The 18,077-nt window shown below is 43.3% G+C and overlaps 1 protein-coding gene across 2 annotated transcripts in view; it reads right to left on the minus strand.

Moving 5' to 3' along the window:
- Positions 1-12,704, minus strand: part of AHCTF1 (AT-hook containing transcription factor 1) — a 224,478-nt gene extending 211,774 nt beyond the window's left edge. For both annotated transcript variants that reach the window (XM_075862729.1, XM_075862728.1), the window contains exon 1: positions 12,555-12,704. The gene's annotated coding sequence lies outside the window, so the exon portion shown is untranslated. The remainder of the gene's footprint in view (positions 1-12,554) is intronic.
- Between the last annotated feature and the right edge of the window lie 5,373 nt (positions 12,705-18,077).

Here is an 18,077-nt window from a genome sequence, read left to right on the forward strand (position 1 = left end):
AAAAATAAAAAAAAAAAGTTATAAATAAAAGTTATCCCTTAATGTAATTGTAAAAAAAAAAGTCCCCAAAAAGAATTAAAAAAAAAAAAAAAAAAAAAGTCATTCATTTGCATAACATTTTATTGCCCCTACACTAAATAAAAACAAAAAACCTACACATATTAGGTATATATACGACCGTAATAACCTGAAGAATTAATCTAATGGGTTTTTTAGTGTGGAACGTGAACGGGATAAAAAATAAAGAAAAATGCAGAGAATCGCTTTTTCCTAGATTCACGCCGTAAAAAAAGTTTCTACCCCCAAACTGTGGGGAAAAAATACTATTTCTCTCACATAAAAAAAGGCCTCATACAGCCACGTCAATGAAAGTTAAAAAGTTATGGCTGCTGAAAGGCAGAGGCACAAAGAGAAAAATGTAGCCGGTCATTAAAGAGTCTCTGTCACCAGATTATAAGTGCACTATCTCCTACATAATCTGATCGGCGCTGTAATGTAGAGAACAGTGGTTTTTATTTTGAAAAACGATCATTTTTCAGCAAGTTATGAGCAATTTTAGATTTATGCTAATTAGTTTCTTAATAGACAACTGGGCATTGTATAGAGAAGTGTATCACGCTGACCAATCAGTGACAAACATTTCTCATTGTTCCAGCCCATTGTCAGGCCCCATGCACACGACAGCAAAAAATCTCCGTTTTTGCGAATTGCGGTCCGCAAAAACGGAGCCATTCACTTTCATTGAACACTGACACCTTTCCGTAGCACTACGGAAGGGTGTCAGTGCCGTGGAAATGTTCCGGGAATTCTGGAACATGTCCGGTCTTTCGCATTTTGCGGGCCGTGCTCCCATACTTTGTATGGGAGCACGGCCCGAAAATGCGGCTGTCAGTCAGCGGCCGGCCGTGCCTGCAATAGCGAGCCGGGATTGCGGGCACGGTCGTGTGCATGGGGCCTTAAAGTGTGATTGTGCAGTGAAAGAAGCTGGGCTGGAACAATGAGAAGTGTATGACACCGATTCCCTCTGAATTGTAAAGCCGGCACTATTTAAAGAGGCTCTGTCACCAGATTTTGCAACCCCTATCTGCTATTGCAGCAGATAGGCGCTGCAATGTAGATTACAGTAACGTTTTTATTTTTAAAAAACGAGCATTTTTGGCCAAGTTATGACCATTTTTGTATTTATGCAAATGAGACTTGCAAAAGTACAACTGGGCGTGTTGAAAAGTAAAAGTCCAAGTGGGCATGTATTATGTGCGTACATCGGGGCGTTTTTACTACTTTTACTAGCTGGGCGTTCTGACGAGAAGTATCATCGACTTCTCTTCAGAACGCCCAGCTTCTGGCAGTGCAGACACAGCCGTGTTCTCGAGAGATCACGCTGTGATGTCACTCACAGGTCCTGCATCGTGTCGGACGAGCGAGGACACATCGGCACCAGAGGCTACAGTTGATTCTGCAGCAGCATCAGCGTTTGCAGGTAAGTAGATTTTTTTTATTACTACTATGCCATTTTCCTAGGTACTTTCTATATCATTCTTCAGTTTTCAAGATCTCTGCCTGATGTCATTTGTGGTTTACTTCCAGTGGACAGAAACCTGTTGTGGTTATGTGATGATCACACAGGAACACCGCTCGTTACAGTAGTTACCAGAGCGGTGTCTCCTAATGAGCCATGCTTCCATCACATGACCATGGATAGATTTCTTAAAGTAAACAAAGAATCATTTATTGACAGCAAGCAAAGATCTTCATTTTCATTATACAACGAAAGAACATTTATTCGCTGCAACTGGAGTACCTAATGACATTCACTATCTTCCTTCCCTCTTTACACTACAAGACCTACCCCAGTGAGCACCTGAATAATGTTCTATCAAACCTGAAGAGCCCCGAAAGCAAAATAAGGAGACAGCAAAATGTAAGCTACCCTCCCAACTTCTTCGGTTACGTTGCCAAGGAATGTGTGAAGGAGGAAAATACGATGCGGATTTCAAGAGAAATCAGCCTCTGAAAACCAGGTGTTTCTTGGCATTGTCCATTTGAATTGCTGAAAATCCGTTTAAAAAACGCCTCAAGAAGTGACGTCACTTCTCTTTTTTTACAGGGCATATTTTATGCTGCGTTTGTTGAAAAAAAAAACAGAGGCGTAAAATTATGCCTTGTATGAACTACACAGCTTTTTATCGTTGAACTCAGTGGGAAGCTGTTTGCAGGCATTTTCTAAGTATATTTTGTAGCGTAATGCGACCGTTTGACCGTGAACATGCTCTCAGACAGTCTGTGTTCCAGAGAAACGTCAAGCGACCCTTTCTTCAGCTGTGCTGAAAGCTCAGAGTAGAAGCCTCTATCTGGCAAGCCATTTTCGAGCCCACACATGGTTCCAGATGGCGACTAAAAAAAAAATCATCAATGCAATCAAAACAAATTTGGGTGCGAAGCTTGAAGACTTAGATACCGTAGATATCGTCCGTAGTTACGAACCCATTCATTTCTAGCCCGCTGGCGGAGATCATTTCCGCCGTTATTCCCATGAATGCTGCGATCAAAGCGGACTGCAGCATTCAGGGAAAAATGAGGGGGGGGATACCCCTTGGATAGCGTCACAGGGAATTTCTGTGACGTGATTGCCTATATATGGTATGTCCCTCAGTCAGCCCAGGGTCCATTGAAGGACCCCAGGGCTGTACTACCATATTTCCTGTTAGTGCATACTGAGGTATGTCCTAACAACTGCCTGTGTACTATCAGTACACAGGCTAATGTACTGGCATATAGATATATGCCTGTGTACTATCAGTATATAGATATATGCCAGTACATTAAAGTTTAAAAAATAAAAGCAAAAACAAAGAAATGTTAAATTTAAAAATACACAAACACCTTTTTTACAATAAACATTAAAATAAGTCTCAATACATAAAATATACACATTCGTATTGGCGCGGCCGTAATAACTTGCACAACTATTTTTTTGCATCATTTATGATGTGTACGCTGTAAAAATATAAAATAAAAACTGCTTTCTATCACTTATTGTGGGGCACGAGGTGTGAAGATTTTAACCTCCATGTGCCTCACATTAATAGTAATTAACCCCATCATGTACCTCACACATTAGCCCATGACTGAGAAACATGATGGGGTTAATTACTATTAATGTGAGGTACGTGGAGGTTAAATTCATCATCACACCACGCGCCTCACATCAGAAAATGGAAGAAAATGGAAGGCCCCCAGGTACTGCATTAGTATTGCAGTATATGGTGCAAGCGATCTAACGATCGCTGGTTGAAGTCCCCTAGGGGGACTAATAAAAAAAAGTTAAAATTAGTTAAAGTTTTTTTGTGTGTAAGGGTAATGTTCACACACAAACGTAATATACGTCTGAAATTACGGAGATGTTTTCAAGCTGAATTTCAGACGTAATTGCTCAGTCGCGTTTTTCGCGGCGTCCATTACGGACGTAATTGGAGCTGATTTTCAATGGAGTCAATGAAAAACGGCTCCAATTATGTCCCAAGAAGTGACATGCACTTCGAGGCGGTCGTCCTATTACGCGCAGTCAGTTTGACAGCGGCATGTAAAAAAAAAGCCTGTGTGCACAGAACATCGTAACCCCATTGATTTCAATGGGCAGATGAGTGCCGGCGGTTTGGAGCCATATTTTCGAACGTAATTGAAGGCGTAAAACGCCCAAATTACGTCCGTAAATAGGGCGTGTGAACATACCCTAAAAAGTTCAAAAAACACCCCTATTCCCCATAGAGCATAGTAATACAATAAATAAATAAACATAATTGGTATCACCGCGTCCGTAAAAGTCTGAACTATTACAATATATCATTATTCAACCCGCACGGTGAACGCCGTAAAAAAAAAATTGTAAACGCCAGAATATCTGTGTTTTGGTCACCTAAACTCCCACAAAAAATGAAATAAAAAGTGATCAAAACGTCGCATGTACACCAAAATGATATTAAAAACTACAGCTTATGGGGCGTGGCTTGGCGCGCAACGGGAGCAGTCGCATGACTTGAGAGCTCCGCTGTGGTTCCGTGCTATATTGATCCTGTGAATATACTGATCGTTCCTTACCTTCATCATTACGTCCCGGAGAACCAGGCAGCAGTCGGGTGGTAAGAGTGGAGTTATGGGCCCAACGAGAGGTCAAACGGCCACGGAAAAGCTACAGAGCTATGCCCGGGAAGATATCAAAGATGGCGGCCGTGCTTCCCTGCAACAGCGCTCAAAGGGTAGTGAGACGCCTGGCGGGACGACATCTTCCTCAGCGGTGGTGGAGGAGACAGAGCCGGAACCTACCCCGACAGAGGTGATGAACAAACTCCTGGCAGCCATATCAGCATGCAAGACCTCGCTGACCGGTAAGATGGAGGAGGTGAAAATTGATATAGGCCTCATCAGGCAGGATATGCAGGCCTTGAGAGAACGAGTGACACATGTGGAGGATAGAGAGTGTCTGGGGTGGAAGACAGGATGGCGGCCATGCCACGTGCGATTACGGATCTGGAATCTGTGACGGAGTTATTAAAACAAAAAAATGATGATCTGGAAAATAGGCTGTGCCGGAATAATATCCGGATAATAGGAATGCCTGAGAAATCGGAGGGCCAAGATCCGGGCGATTTCATATCTAAGTGGCTGAAAGAGATACTGCCAGATGCACCTTATTCGCAGGCCTTTGCAGTAGAAAGGGCGCACAGAGTGCCAGCAAGACTACCTCCACCTGGGGCCCCTCCGAGGCCGATGCTGGCCCGGTTGCTTAATTGTAACGACAGGGACATGATCCTACGTCAAGCCCGCCGATTGCAAGGAATTAAGTATAATGGCGTTGCTATATCCATATTCCCGGATTTCTCGGCTGACCTACAAAAGCGCAGAGCTACGTTTATGGCGGTGAAAAGACGGCTGAGGGAACTCAATATCCCATATTCTATGGCGTATCCTGCAAGGCTGCGGGTAGTGGATAACGACCGTTCTATCTTTTTTAATTCTCCGCTGGAGGCCGACGATTGGGTGAGAGGGAGGAGATCGCCCCGCCGCGTGTGACCCCTTTGGAGGGTGAGGATGGAAAGTGCTGGAATTTAAAGATGATGCTGGAGTTTCTCATGCGCCTGATGCAGGCTAAAAGGTTTTCTTTTTGCTGGTTGATCTCCTGTGTTTAAGGAGGGATTCCAATGTTATGGTACATCCAATTTGCAGTCTTATCCGGCGGGTGGATAGATCCGGAGGCCCTGAAAAGGGTCATTCTTATCCTCCCCGTTTCATTTGAATGGACTGCCGGGACTATCAATTCTGTTCATGGAGCTTGGCCTATAGTGGGAAGGAGTTATCCGGCCGAAGTGAAGAAGGGGTCCCAGTTGAGAGACTGCAGGAGAGATCCGGGTATATGCGCAGGAAGCATATTACGGTTAAATATTACTGATATATTGTTTACACTGCTGATTGTTTTATAATCCTCCTGTACGAATTTATGGAAAGGGCTTAAGTAATATGGTGTTTTAAGATGTAGATAGGGAAGGATACGTTAACACTGCCTAATAGCACGGGGCCTTCCCCGTTACTCATTGGTGCCACGAGGAGGGCATGATTCGGCAATGGCCTATGTATCATCTCGCATTGCCGATGCAATTTACTGTTTATATGTTAGTTCTGTCGTTTACGTTTTTAACGCCGCATTTAGGCGAAATTATACTCATTTATGAATACAAATGTCTAAAAAGTCACACAGTGCAAAGAAGGTGGGGAAAGGTCACTAGTGAGAGTATATTGGTATTATGCAGGAGACGGGAGCCATCTTCCCTCCGAGGCAGACAGTTTCCGGCCCCACTAATGGCGTCTGTACCGATTGTGTCTTGGAATGTACGGGGGCTGGGTACCCCGAGGAAGAGGGCAGCCATCTTTGCATGTATCCGTAAATTTAATCCCTCTATAATATGTCTGCAAGAGACGCATTTAATCCCAGACAAAGCGAGATTATTGCGTAGACCTTGGATCCAATGGGCTTCACACTCTTTCCATACGTCCTACTCCCGGGGGGTATCGGTATTAATCCACAAATCTCTGAGGTGGGAAGCGGTTAAAGTGGATAAGGAAGGTAGATATGTGTTTATACATGCTTACATTGACACTATACCATTTGTATTACTGGGTTTATATGTTCTTCCTCCGGCGAATATACAGATTTTACATGAGGCTGCCGCATTTGCTGCCGCTTACCCACAAGCTACGGTACTGGGCATGGGGGACCTCAACATGGTCATGGATCCCAAATGTGATAGATTTAGAGGGGAAGTGGATCGTGGGGTTGCATCGGTGGCTCCAACAGATTTGAATTTGCTATTTCAAGAAATGGGTTGGATAGATATATTTAGGTGCAAACATCCGACTGTAAAGGTATACTCATGTCATTCTATCGGTAGGAATTCCCTGTCCCGCATAGATTATATCTTTGGGAACGCTCTAATGGTTCCGATGGTAACGGATGTTTCTTATGAAGGGGAGTGTCAGATCACTCTCCGATGGTAGCACGTTTCAATCACCCAGGACCTGTGAGGATTGGTAGCTGGAAAATTCATCCATTCTGGCTCACCCTGATAGGGCCGCAAGATCGTATACCAGATCAACTGGAGGTTTTCCAAGATACCAATAACTCGTGTGATAATCTTAATATTTTATGGGATACCCTGAAGGCCTACCTTAGAGGTTGCTTGCGTTCTACAATCTCCTACATAAAAAGGGAAGCGGCAAAGGAAGAGGGTCAGCTGGCACAGCAATGTAAAACACTGGAGGGCGAGTATATAGAAAATCCATCTGAAGCAAACAAACATGCATGGCTGACGTTGGGCCGTAAATACTTATTATTACTACAAGAAAAAGCTGATAGGAAATTGTTTTTTGCTCGGCAGACTTATTTTGAACTGGGAAACCAATCAAGTAAATTGCTGGCTCATTTAATTCACCACAGCTCTCAGAGCTCAGCAATACTTAAGATTAAGGACAGTCAGGGCAGTGAGTTGACGGATACCCCTAGTATAGCAGCCCGATTCACCCAATTCTATAGGGACTTATACTCCTCGCAATCTACGTATGAGTGGTCCGAGTGTGTATCATACTTGGAGGACTTGGAATTTCCAAAGTTAGATGAGGCAGGCAGGGATATGTTAGAAGTCGATATTACGGAAGACGAGGTTACACAAGCATTGAGGGATATGTCGAAGGGTAAGGCGTCGGGTCCGGACGGGGTTCCATTGGAGGTGTATCTTCGTTACTCTGACCAGCTCATCCCCCCATTATGCTCTATGTATTCTTATGCCCGGAGGGAGGGGAAATTACCGGACAGTTTCTATGATGCCACAATTGTAGTGTTATTAAAACCTGACAAAGACCCCAGGGACTGTAGTTCTTACCGCCCTATTTCATTACTGAATCTAGACTACAAGATACTTGCAAAGGTATTGGCAAATAGACTGAATAAGGTGATATTACAACTCATTCATACGGATCAGGCAGGCTTTATGCCAGGGAGGTCCACATCTGACAATATACGTAAGGTTCAAATTTTGGCTCAAATAGGAGAGGCACTGAAGGAGGATTGGGCAATGGCATCTCTTGATGCGGCCAAGGCCTTCGATTCCGTTGAGTGGGCATATTTGTTTGATGTATTACAGAGGTTTGGTTTTGGCCCGATTTTCATTAAATGGATAAAGATCTTGTATAAGGATCCGAGGGCACAAATTTTGATTAATGGTATAATGTCTCCTTATTTTCAGCTCCGTAGAGGTACCAGACAGGGGTGCCCTCTCTCCCCGCTATTGTTTGCAATAGCTATTGAACCTTTGGCGATACGTGTAAGAACGCACCCAGAATATAGGGGAATAGTAGTGGGAGGACAAGAGGAGAGGATTAGTTTGTACGCCGATGATGTGATATTGTATATGTCATACCCGAAAGACAACTTGGGGCTAGCTATTGAAATCCTGAACCAATTCGGTAGATTTTCTGGCCTACATGTTAATTGGAACAAATCATTTTTCATGCCTTTGAAGGAAGGGGGATGGGCGGAAGCTGAACACGGCCTGCAGGTAGTGTCGTCCTTTAAATATCTGGGTATTATCATAAACAAAGACCATAGGCAAGATCAAATCACCAACATACTGCCTCTGTTAGACTATATCAAGCTCAAATTCAGGGTGTGGGGGGCACTCCCACTGGCAGTGACGGGTCGTGTAAATTTAATTAAAATGGTTATTCTGCCAAAATGTCTGTATGTTCTGGAGCACGCAGCCATACCAGTATATAAGGCATTTTTTAAATCCCTACATGCATTATTCCCAGCTTTTATATGGGGATCCAACAGATCTAAACTTAGCTTGGCTACTCTGCAGAGACCTAAACAGGAGGGGGGAATGGCACTACCGGATTTGTTTATGTATTATCTAGCTGGGCAGTTGAGATATCTACAGCTCTGGACAGGGCCGGACCCGTTACCAATGAGGGAACAGCACCTCGCTACATATTTGCATCCAACGCACCTTTGGCCAGTGCTAGAAAGTTCCCCGGGAACTTATAAAAGAATGCTCCCAATCCACAAGGTGGCAGTGCAGGCATGGACGGCGGCCAAACAAATTCATGCATATGTAGATATACAGGTGGACATGCCACTATGGGATAATCCCCTTCTTCCGCATCTAATGGAGGGGCAGGCCCCCTCTTTCTGGGGTGGCCTTGGGGTGTTTAGAATCGGGGATGTGTATACGGATAATGTCATTAAATCCTTTGCGCAAATGCAAGAGGACTTCCAAATTCCTAGGAAAAGCTTTTATAGATATCTGCAGCTGCGACATGCTCTCACAAGTCAATACCCTAGGTCAGACCACGAATTCTCACGATTCCCTTTGATTGGAGTTTTTAAATCACAGGGCCCCCGGGGGCTGATCTCGGCTGTCTACACGGCCCTTATACATGCTAAATTGGCCAATGTCAAATTACCGGTAAAAGATAAATGGGAGAGCCTGATACCAGATCTGACAGGGGAGGAATGGGAGGATGTACTTTCATCTCCTATGTCTGTATCACCGGCGGCAAATAATAAAATGATTCAATTAGCTATAGTGCATCAGAGTTACCTCACGCCGGTGAGGCTGCATAGAATGGGTAGATATCCTAGCACTGAATGCCACAGGTGCCGTTTTCCCAGATCTGATTTCTGGCATATGATCTGGGATTGTCCAGTGGTGACCTCCTTCTGGGGGGAGGTGTTGAAAGTGGTTGAGGAAGTGGTGAAGCAGCCGATCCCCTTTTCACCCAAGATTTGTCTATTTGGGGTGCTGCTTGAAGATCAGTGGCCATTCCACATACGTATTTTATTGCGAGAAGTATTGTTCATGGCAAGGAAAACCATCGCACTTCGGTGGATGGACCAGAGACCTCCTAGGGTGACGAAATGGAAATCGTTGATCAATTCCATTATTCCATACGAGCGAGTATTATATAAGAAAAGAGGGTGTATTGGTAAATTTTATAAAATTTGGCAGATTTGGTGTGATTCACCGTGTACCCTGTATACTCCGAATAGATTTACAGATCTGAGGGATCAGTTGCTGCAACCTTGAGAAGGACGGATGTAGCATGATGGGTTACTTATAGGATTTCTATAATTTGTATGGAATAACTCAAATTGGCCTGGGAAAGTATTATGCCCGCTGGGATGTTATTATGTTATTACTGAGGGTTAACTATGTGATCTATTAGGTTATGACATGTTAAATACCACCATAGCCAATATGCATATGTGTTCAAAATTTGTATGACTACATAAATGTGTTTATTTTCTGTTATGTACTATGGACATTTGTATTGTACAATTCTTTCAATAAAACGAGTTAAAAAAAAAAAAAAAAACTACAGCTTATCCCGCAAAAAATAAGCCCACATACAACTTAAATCGACGGAAAAATAAAAAAGTTATGGCTCCCGGAATTTGGCGACACAAAATAAATTTTATTTTTTACACTTAGGTTTTTACTTGTAAAAGAAGTAAAATATAGAAAAAACTATATATATTTGGTATCGCCGTAATCGTATTGACCCACAGAATAAAGTTAACATGTTTAAGCACAGTGAATTCCGTAAAAACGGCACGCAAAAAACCATGGAGGAATCGCTGTTTTTTCATTTTCTTCCCCATAAATAATTTTTTCCCCGTTTCCTAGTACATTATACGGCAAAGTAAATGGTGCTACAAAAAACTACAACTCGTTCCGCAAAAATAAAAGCCCTCATAGGACTATATTGACAGAAAAATAAAGACGTTATGGCTTTTGGAAGGTGGGGAGAAAAAAACGAAAACGAAAATCTCAAAAAGGGCTGCGGCGGGAAGGGGTTAATGTATTTACACTTTTACTTCTCTATGGGGGCTGCCATTTTTTTTTTTTTTAAATCTCTGTATGTGTCGATTAACGACACATACACAGATGGAATACGGCGGCTACAGGGCATAGGGCACAATGAACGTGAGCTGTTCATTGCTTCTGCTATCTGGCTCCCTACTGCGCAGACGCAGGTCAGAGTTACACAGCAGAGAAGCCGGTTTGTAGGGAGATAGCAGGCGCCATTATGAAGACCGGCAGCACTGCAGGTAAGGTGTGTGTGTCTCGGTCTGTCCCTCTCTCTTTCAAAGACCCCCGCTCGCGTGACCGCCGACGGGCCCCCCCCCCAACAGAACGCCTCCAAACATCTGCCCATTGGTTTCAATGGGAAATACGACGTTCTGTTCCGACAGCGCGTTTTTTTACACGGCCATTTTCCAAAAACTGCATGTAAAAGGACGCCCGCCAAAAAGTGATTGTCACTTCTTGGGACGTTTTTGGAGCAGTTTTTCCATCGACTCTATAGAAAAACAGCTCCAAAAACTGCCGTAAAAACCGCCGCCAAAACCGCAAGTTTGATTAAAAAATGGCTGAAAATCAGGAGCTGTTTTCCCTTTTTGTGTCCAATAGCTTCTGCAAGCTGCATTTCAACTATCACACCCAAAATGGCAGCCGGACACTGCTTAGCAATTTGAAGACACCTTTTCCTGGCTTGTAGGAGGGGGGGGGGTGAGACTCCCTCCCACATTTACGGCATCTGTGAGCCAGGTTACTTTGCCTTATTCACTTTGCTGTAATTCTGGGAAGTGCTCCCTCTGGTGGCCATCATAGGAAAACATGTCAAATTATTAATTTTTAATACTTTCCACCATGTGGCAGAAAAAAAAAATACAGCAAAAAAACTTTAAAAATATAACAAAAATAAGTAACTTAAAAAAAAAGGTTTCATTCGCAACACATTCACTTTAACAACTCTCAGCCACACGCTGCATAAAATTTCTGAGGAGAAATTCAGCTGCGATGTGTATTTTTCGTACTGCAGCATGTCAGTTCCTGCTGATAGTTCCAATGAAAATTGTGTCCCAAAACTTTTATTTTAAAAGTTATGAGCTTTTTTCTAAATATGCAAATGGACCTATACTAGCCAAAGGGGCAGTAACGCTGCTCTCTGTGGGCGGTGTTTGTGTGGTCTTCTCCCCTTACCTGCATAGCATGATCTCAGTTTACACTTCTGGCCACAGCTCCTTCAACACATCGCCTCAGCGCTCATCCAGGAAGATGGTCCCTGGATGAGACTGTGGATGCATGGACCGTCCTCCCAAACGAGCGCCGAGGTGTTGTGTTGAAGGAGATGGTCTCATTCAGGGACCATCTTCCGGAAAAGGCGCTGAGGCGAAACACCCAGAATAAGAACAGCGTTTCCACCCCTTTGGCTAGTATAGCATAATTAGAAGAAAGCTCATAACTTTTAAAATAAGACTTTTTGGGACACAATTTTCATTGGTATTATCAGCGTGACGGCGCCTATTAGATTAGCTAGGAGATTGGAAATTAACAAAGTAGCGATAGATCCTAAGTAAACCAGTGAGTGCCGAGAGTTCACAGCATGCATACTGCCGTACAGGAGCGTTTAGCAGAACACAGTCCTTGTTTACTGCAGTCACTCGACTGTCAATGAATTGCACACACTGCCTGCTGCATCAACAGATCCTGACATCCCACGTCAGCACTGCATAGAGCGCATACAGGCTGCAATAAGCGGATACTCTCCACAGTGAACTACGTAACATGCTGAAGGTTCTGGAGTATCATTACCTTCTCATACGGGGAAGGGTTGTATTCAAGTCCCTAATATAATAACGTTGAGCTAAACGCTAGTCAGTTAGTGTTCAACTTATGATTGGTGATGCTCTGGAGGTGAGGAAGTGATAAGTGAGAAGACTGGTGAGGCCGAAGAATCCAGCAAACGATCGGTACAACTATGAGAAGGCTTCTCCATTGAGGTATCTGGAGTTTCCCGCCGAGCTGACCTTGCGGCCTCATGAATCTACCATGCCCGCAGTGTATGTGCATGGCACCCCCGGATAGCTGCACACACACCGATTACCGATTTCCCGGCCGTGACACACACATTAAACGGTGCACAATGTACAGTATGCTCACCGTGAAGAGTTTTATGCAGCAGCCGCCAGGCACAGAGCTTCCAACGCCAATATCACACTGCTGGCAGGCCTGTTACACACACGGGATCATCACAGCCACCATCTCTATTTTACAAACTCCGCCTTTTCCTGTTCCTATGTTCTACGTCACGACGTCATGGCAAGGGTTCCCTGCAGAGCAGTGCGTGATGGCGGAAGAAAAGAGCGTATATTCAATACTATTGTTTGATTGGTTCGTTTGGTTTGAGGGGCGGGTTCTATGGTAGAACGTGAAAGGGTGCGTGGTCCCGCTAAATTACGTCGCTCAAACCACAGTAATGGCGGGAATTTGTTCGATGTTTGAATGTGAACTTGCGTGACATGTTTGTTTGTTTTTTTTGCAGTAGCTGTGGTTGCTGCTCCCTTGTTTCCAATCGAGGAACAAATATATCAAAGAGGATTATTTATGTTAAAGAGTTGCATTCATATAGAGCTACCTTCGCAAAATATTGGTACTCATGCGATGTATAAACCATAGCAATGTCCACAAAGTAACGATGCTGAAGTTGGTTTCTTATTCGTCCAGTTTCTCATTCAGGTCTGAAGTTGGTTTCTTATTCAGCAGTTCCTTATTCGTATTTTCAGTATATTTTTTTTGTAAGAACAATAATAAAGTATGTTACACTGAGCTGCCAGAGGTGAAAACACTTTAAAACAGTGTAAAAACAAAAAGCTGGGCATCAAAGAGAGCACTACAAAGTGTGATTTATAGGGTTAAAAGACTTTGGGCCACTCATTTCGCAATGCCAGCATACAGCAAATAATGCCCCGCATAAAATTCAGTAGAGGTCAGCCTGGCACGAACAGGTTCCGCACATAAAAGCTGGCATCAAAGTGTTTAGACAGATACTTTCTCCAGATTTCAATAAGTAACTGATGTTGTTGAAGGGTTAAATAACTTTGGGCCACTGATCTCACACTGCTGACATACAGAGAGGAATGCCTCGCATCAAAGTCAGTAGATTTCAGCCTGGCCCAAACAGGTTCTGGGCATGAAAGCTGGCATCAAAGTGGGTAGACTTACACTTTTTCCAGATTTGAATAAGTAACTGTTATTTTTTAAAGGGTTAAATTACTTTTTTTGTTTTAATGCCGCACCTCAAAATCAATTAAGATCAGCCTTGCCCGAACAGGTTCTGGGCATGAAAGCTGGCAACAAATTGGGTAGACGTACACTTTTTCCAGATTTGAATAAGTAGCTGATGTTTTTGAAACGTTAAACAACTTTGGGCCACACTGAAAACATACAGAGAGGAATACCCCGTATCAAAATCAGTAGAGTTAAGCCTGGCCCGAACTTGTTCTGGGCATGAAAGCTGGCATAAAAGTGGGTAGATGGACACTTTTTCCAGATTTAAATACGTAACTGGTATTTTTAAAGGGTTAAATGACTTTGGGCCACTCATTTCACAAAGCCAACATACAGAGTGTAATGCCCCGCATCAAAATCATTCGAGATCAGCCTGGCCCAAACAGGTTCTGGGCATGAAAGCTGGCATCAAAGTGGGTAGATGTACATTTTTTCCAGATTTCAATAGGTAACAGGTATTTTTAAAGGGTTAAATTACTTTGGGCCACTGATCTCACGCTGCCAACATATAGAGAGTAATGCCCCGTATCAAAATGAGTTGGGATCAGCCTGGCCCGAACAGGTTTTGGCCATAAAAGCTGGCATCAAAGTGTGAAATATTTTTTTTTTACAAATTTGAATAAGTAACTGGTTATCCCAATAAAGTTTGTTTTTAATATTTTCTATACTGTGCTGTGTTGCATATTTCAAGGAGTTTATTGTATAAAGGCCCTTTTACACTGGGCGATTATCGGGCAGAAACGCTCGTTGCCGATAATTGCCCTGTGTAAACAGGGCAGCGATCAGCAGATGAACGAGCAAACACTCGATCATCTGTTGATCGTATCGTTTTAAAAAAGTAATATATTATCGTTGTCAACCGCACATCTCCCCGTGTAAACAGGGAGACGCCCTGCAGACATGATAATAACGTCTGGGGTTGAGCGATCGGAGTAACGACCGCTTGTCCCCATCCATAGCTCTGTGTGACAGGAGCAAACGAGCACCGATCAACGATATGTCGTTGATCGTCACTCACTGCACCGGCCGAATATCGGCAGGTGTAAAAGGCCCTTTAGACTTGACAGTAAAACCATTTAACATCCAGCATCAGCCACTGTAATAAATCTGCATCAGTAAATATTGTCTGGTCTGAGTTTTACGCTGTCTAATTATAACTTATCTAACTATAACAACTTTTCATGATAGTACTGGTAAATATATAAGGAACTTTGTAATATATGTTATTAAATAAATATGCTGCTTTCTCTATTTATCAGGCTGCTTTGCTCTTTCCTGCTTTTAAAATTGAAGTCTATAGAGAGGGGAGGGTGGAGGAGGAGGCTAATGAAAGAGACACACATACTGCAGCTGTTGAGCTCTCTACTACTACACACCATGCAAGATAGCCCTCCTAACACTACTATGCTAGATAAGATAAGACTCTACAACTCACTGTTCAGAGTGAGGCAATAAATCAATTAGCAGCCTCCTCCCCCTCCCCTCTCCATAGACTTCTGTGTGTGAGGCTGGAGACGGATTACTTAGGGCGGATTTACACGAGCGTGTGCGTTTTGCGCGCACAAAAAACGCTGCGGTTTGCGCGCTCAAAAGGCACTTAACAGCTCCGTGTGTCATCACCATATGATGCGCGGCTGCGTGATTTTCGCGCAGCCGCCATCATTATGACACTCTGTATGTTTGTAAACAGAAAAGCATGTGGTGCTTTTCTGTTTTCAATCATACTTCTTAGGGTATGTGCACACTGTAGCAGGCTTTTACGTCTGAAAAGACAGACTGTTTTCAGGAGAAAACAGCTGCCTCGTTTCAGACGTAAATGCTCCTCCTCGCATTTTGCGTGGCTTCTCTGACAGCCGTAAATTTTGAGCTGCACTTCATTGAGTTCAATGAAGAACGGCTCAAATTACGTCTGAAAGAAGTGTCCTGCACTTCTTTTGACGAGGCTGTATTTTTACGCGTCGTCGTTTGACAGCTGTCAAACGACGACGCGTAAATGACATGTTGTCTGCACAGTACGTCGGCAAACCCATTCAAATGAATGGGCAGATGTTTGCCGACGTATTGTAGCCCTATTTTCAGGCGTAAAACGAGGCATAATACGCCTCGTTTACGCCTGAAAATAGGTCGTGTGAACCCAGCCTTACTGCTTACTACTTCCAAGTGCTGCGCGTGATTTTCACGTACCCATTGACTTCAATGGGTGCGTGATGCGCGAACAGCGCAGAAATATAGGACATGTCGTGCGTTTCACACAGCTGACACGCGCTGCGTGAAAATCACAGACTGTGCACGGCCCCATAGGCTAACATAGGTCCGTGCGACGCAGGTGAAAATCACGCGCGTTGCACGGACGTATTACACCTTCGTGTAAATCCGCCCTTAGAGATAAGAAACTGAGTGATGGAAAGGAGGTGGAAAGCAGCCTCATAAGTAGAGAAGAAAGAATAATTCTTTAATAACATATAAGACCGAGTTTTTTATACACCGTGCTCCAAATTATTATGCACATTGGATTTAAAGAGGCTCTGTCACCAGATTCTCAAATCCCTATTTCCTATTGCATGTGATCGGCGCTGCAATGTAGATAACAGTAACGTTTTGTTTTATTTAAAAACTTTCATTTTTGGCCAAGTTATGAGCTATTTTATATATATATGCAAATGAGCTTTGAAATGGACAAATGGGCGTGTTTTTATTCGTATGTCCAACTGGGCGTGTATTGTGTTTTTAACTGGGCGTGTTTACTTGTTTTGCTAACTGGGCGTTGTGAATAGAAGTGTATGATGCTGACGAATCAGTGACCAATCAGCATCATGCACTCCTCTCCATTCATTTACACAGCAGCATCACGTTCTTACTAGAACGATGTGCAGCCACATACACAAGTGTCCTGATAATGAATACACATGACATCCAGCCTGGACGTCATGTGTATTCAGAATTCTGACACTTCTGAATCTTTTCTGTGAGATTTCAGCAAGCCACGCGTAATCTCGCGAGCTTACAAGGTAAACAAGATTTTGTTTCCCTTGCTGGAAATCTCACAGAAAAGATTCAGAAGTGTCAGAATTCTGAATACACATGACGTCCAGGCTGGATGTCATGTGTATTCATTATCAGGACACTTGTGTATGTAGTCAGTCAGTATAAATTTATAGCGTTATAGTCAGCGTCCGTTTAGTGATGGACATTCAGGTTTTTTTAACTGAAGTTCGTTCACTAAATTTATGATAGCGTAGCGACAGTTAGTATAAATTTATAGAGTTATAGTCAGCGTCCGTTTAGTGACGGACATTCATTTTTTTTTAAAGAGGCTCTGTCACCAGATTTAGCAACCCCTATCTGCTATTGCAGCAGATAGGCGCTGCAATGTAGATTACAGTAACGTTTTTATTTTTAAAAAACGAGCATTTTTGGCGAAGTTATGACCATTTTTGTATTTATGCAAATGAGGCTTGCTAAAGTCCAACTGGGCGTGTTTAAAGTAAAAGTCCAACTGGGCGTGTATTATGTGTGTTACATCTGGGCGTGTTTACTTCTTTTACTAGCTGGGCGTTCTGACGAGAAGTATCATCCACTTCTCTTCAGAACGCCCAGCTTCTGGCAGTGCAGACACAGCGTGTTCTCGAGAGATCACGCTGTGACGTCACTCATTTCCTGCCCCAGGTCCTGCATCGTGTCGGACGAGCGAGAACACATCGGCACCAGAGGTTACATTTGATTCTGCAGCAGCATCGGCGTTTGCAGGTAAGTCGATGTAGCTACTTACCTGCAAACGCTGATGCTGCTGCAGAATCAACTGGTGCCGATGTGGCCGACATGATGCAGGACCTGGGACAGGAAGTGAGTGACGTCACAGCGTGATCTCTCGAGAACACGCTGTGTGTCTGCACTGCCAGAAGCTGGGTGTTAACGAACAGAAGTGGATGATGCTGATTCGTCAGCATCATACACTCCCATTCCTAACGCCCAGCTAGTAAAATAAGTAAAAACGCCCCGATGTACACACATAATACACGCCCAGTTGTACTTTTATTGTAAACAAGCCCAGTTGTACTTTTGCAAGCCTCATTTGCATAAATACAAAAATGGTCATAACTTGGCCAAAAATGCTCGTTTTTTAAAAATAAAAACGTTACTGTAATCTACATTGCAGCGCCGATCTGCTGCAATATAGAACCTATAAAGTGTAGGGCGCAATTAACACAAATATTTGAAAAAGAATGTATAAATTTTATTGAATGTCACAACATTAAAAGATAGGTCATACAGAGCATGAACAAAGAGACGTCTAACAATGCAGAGGACATACAAGGAACAGTAACTGACAATGTCATGGGTAGTATAACAAATTACTTCCAGGTTGAATTAGCATAATGCAGTCAATGATACAAA

This window comes from Rhinoderma darwinii, chromosome 4, assembly GCF_050947455.1.
Source record: "Rhinoderma darwinii isolate aRhiDar2 chromosome 4, aRhiDar2.hap1, whole genome shotgun sequence".
NCBI classification, from domain to species: domain Eukaryota; kingdom Metazoa; phylum Chordata; class Amphibia; order Anura; family Rhinodermatidae; genus Rhinoderma; species Rhinoderma darwinii.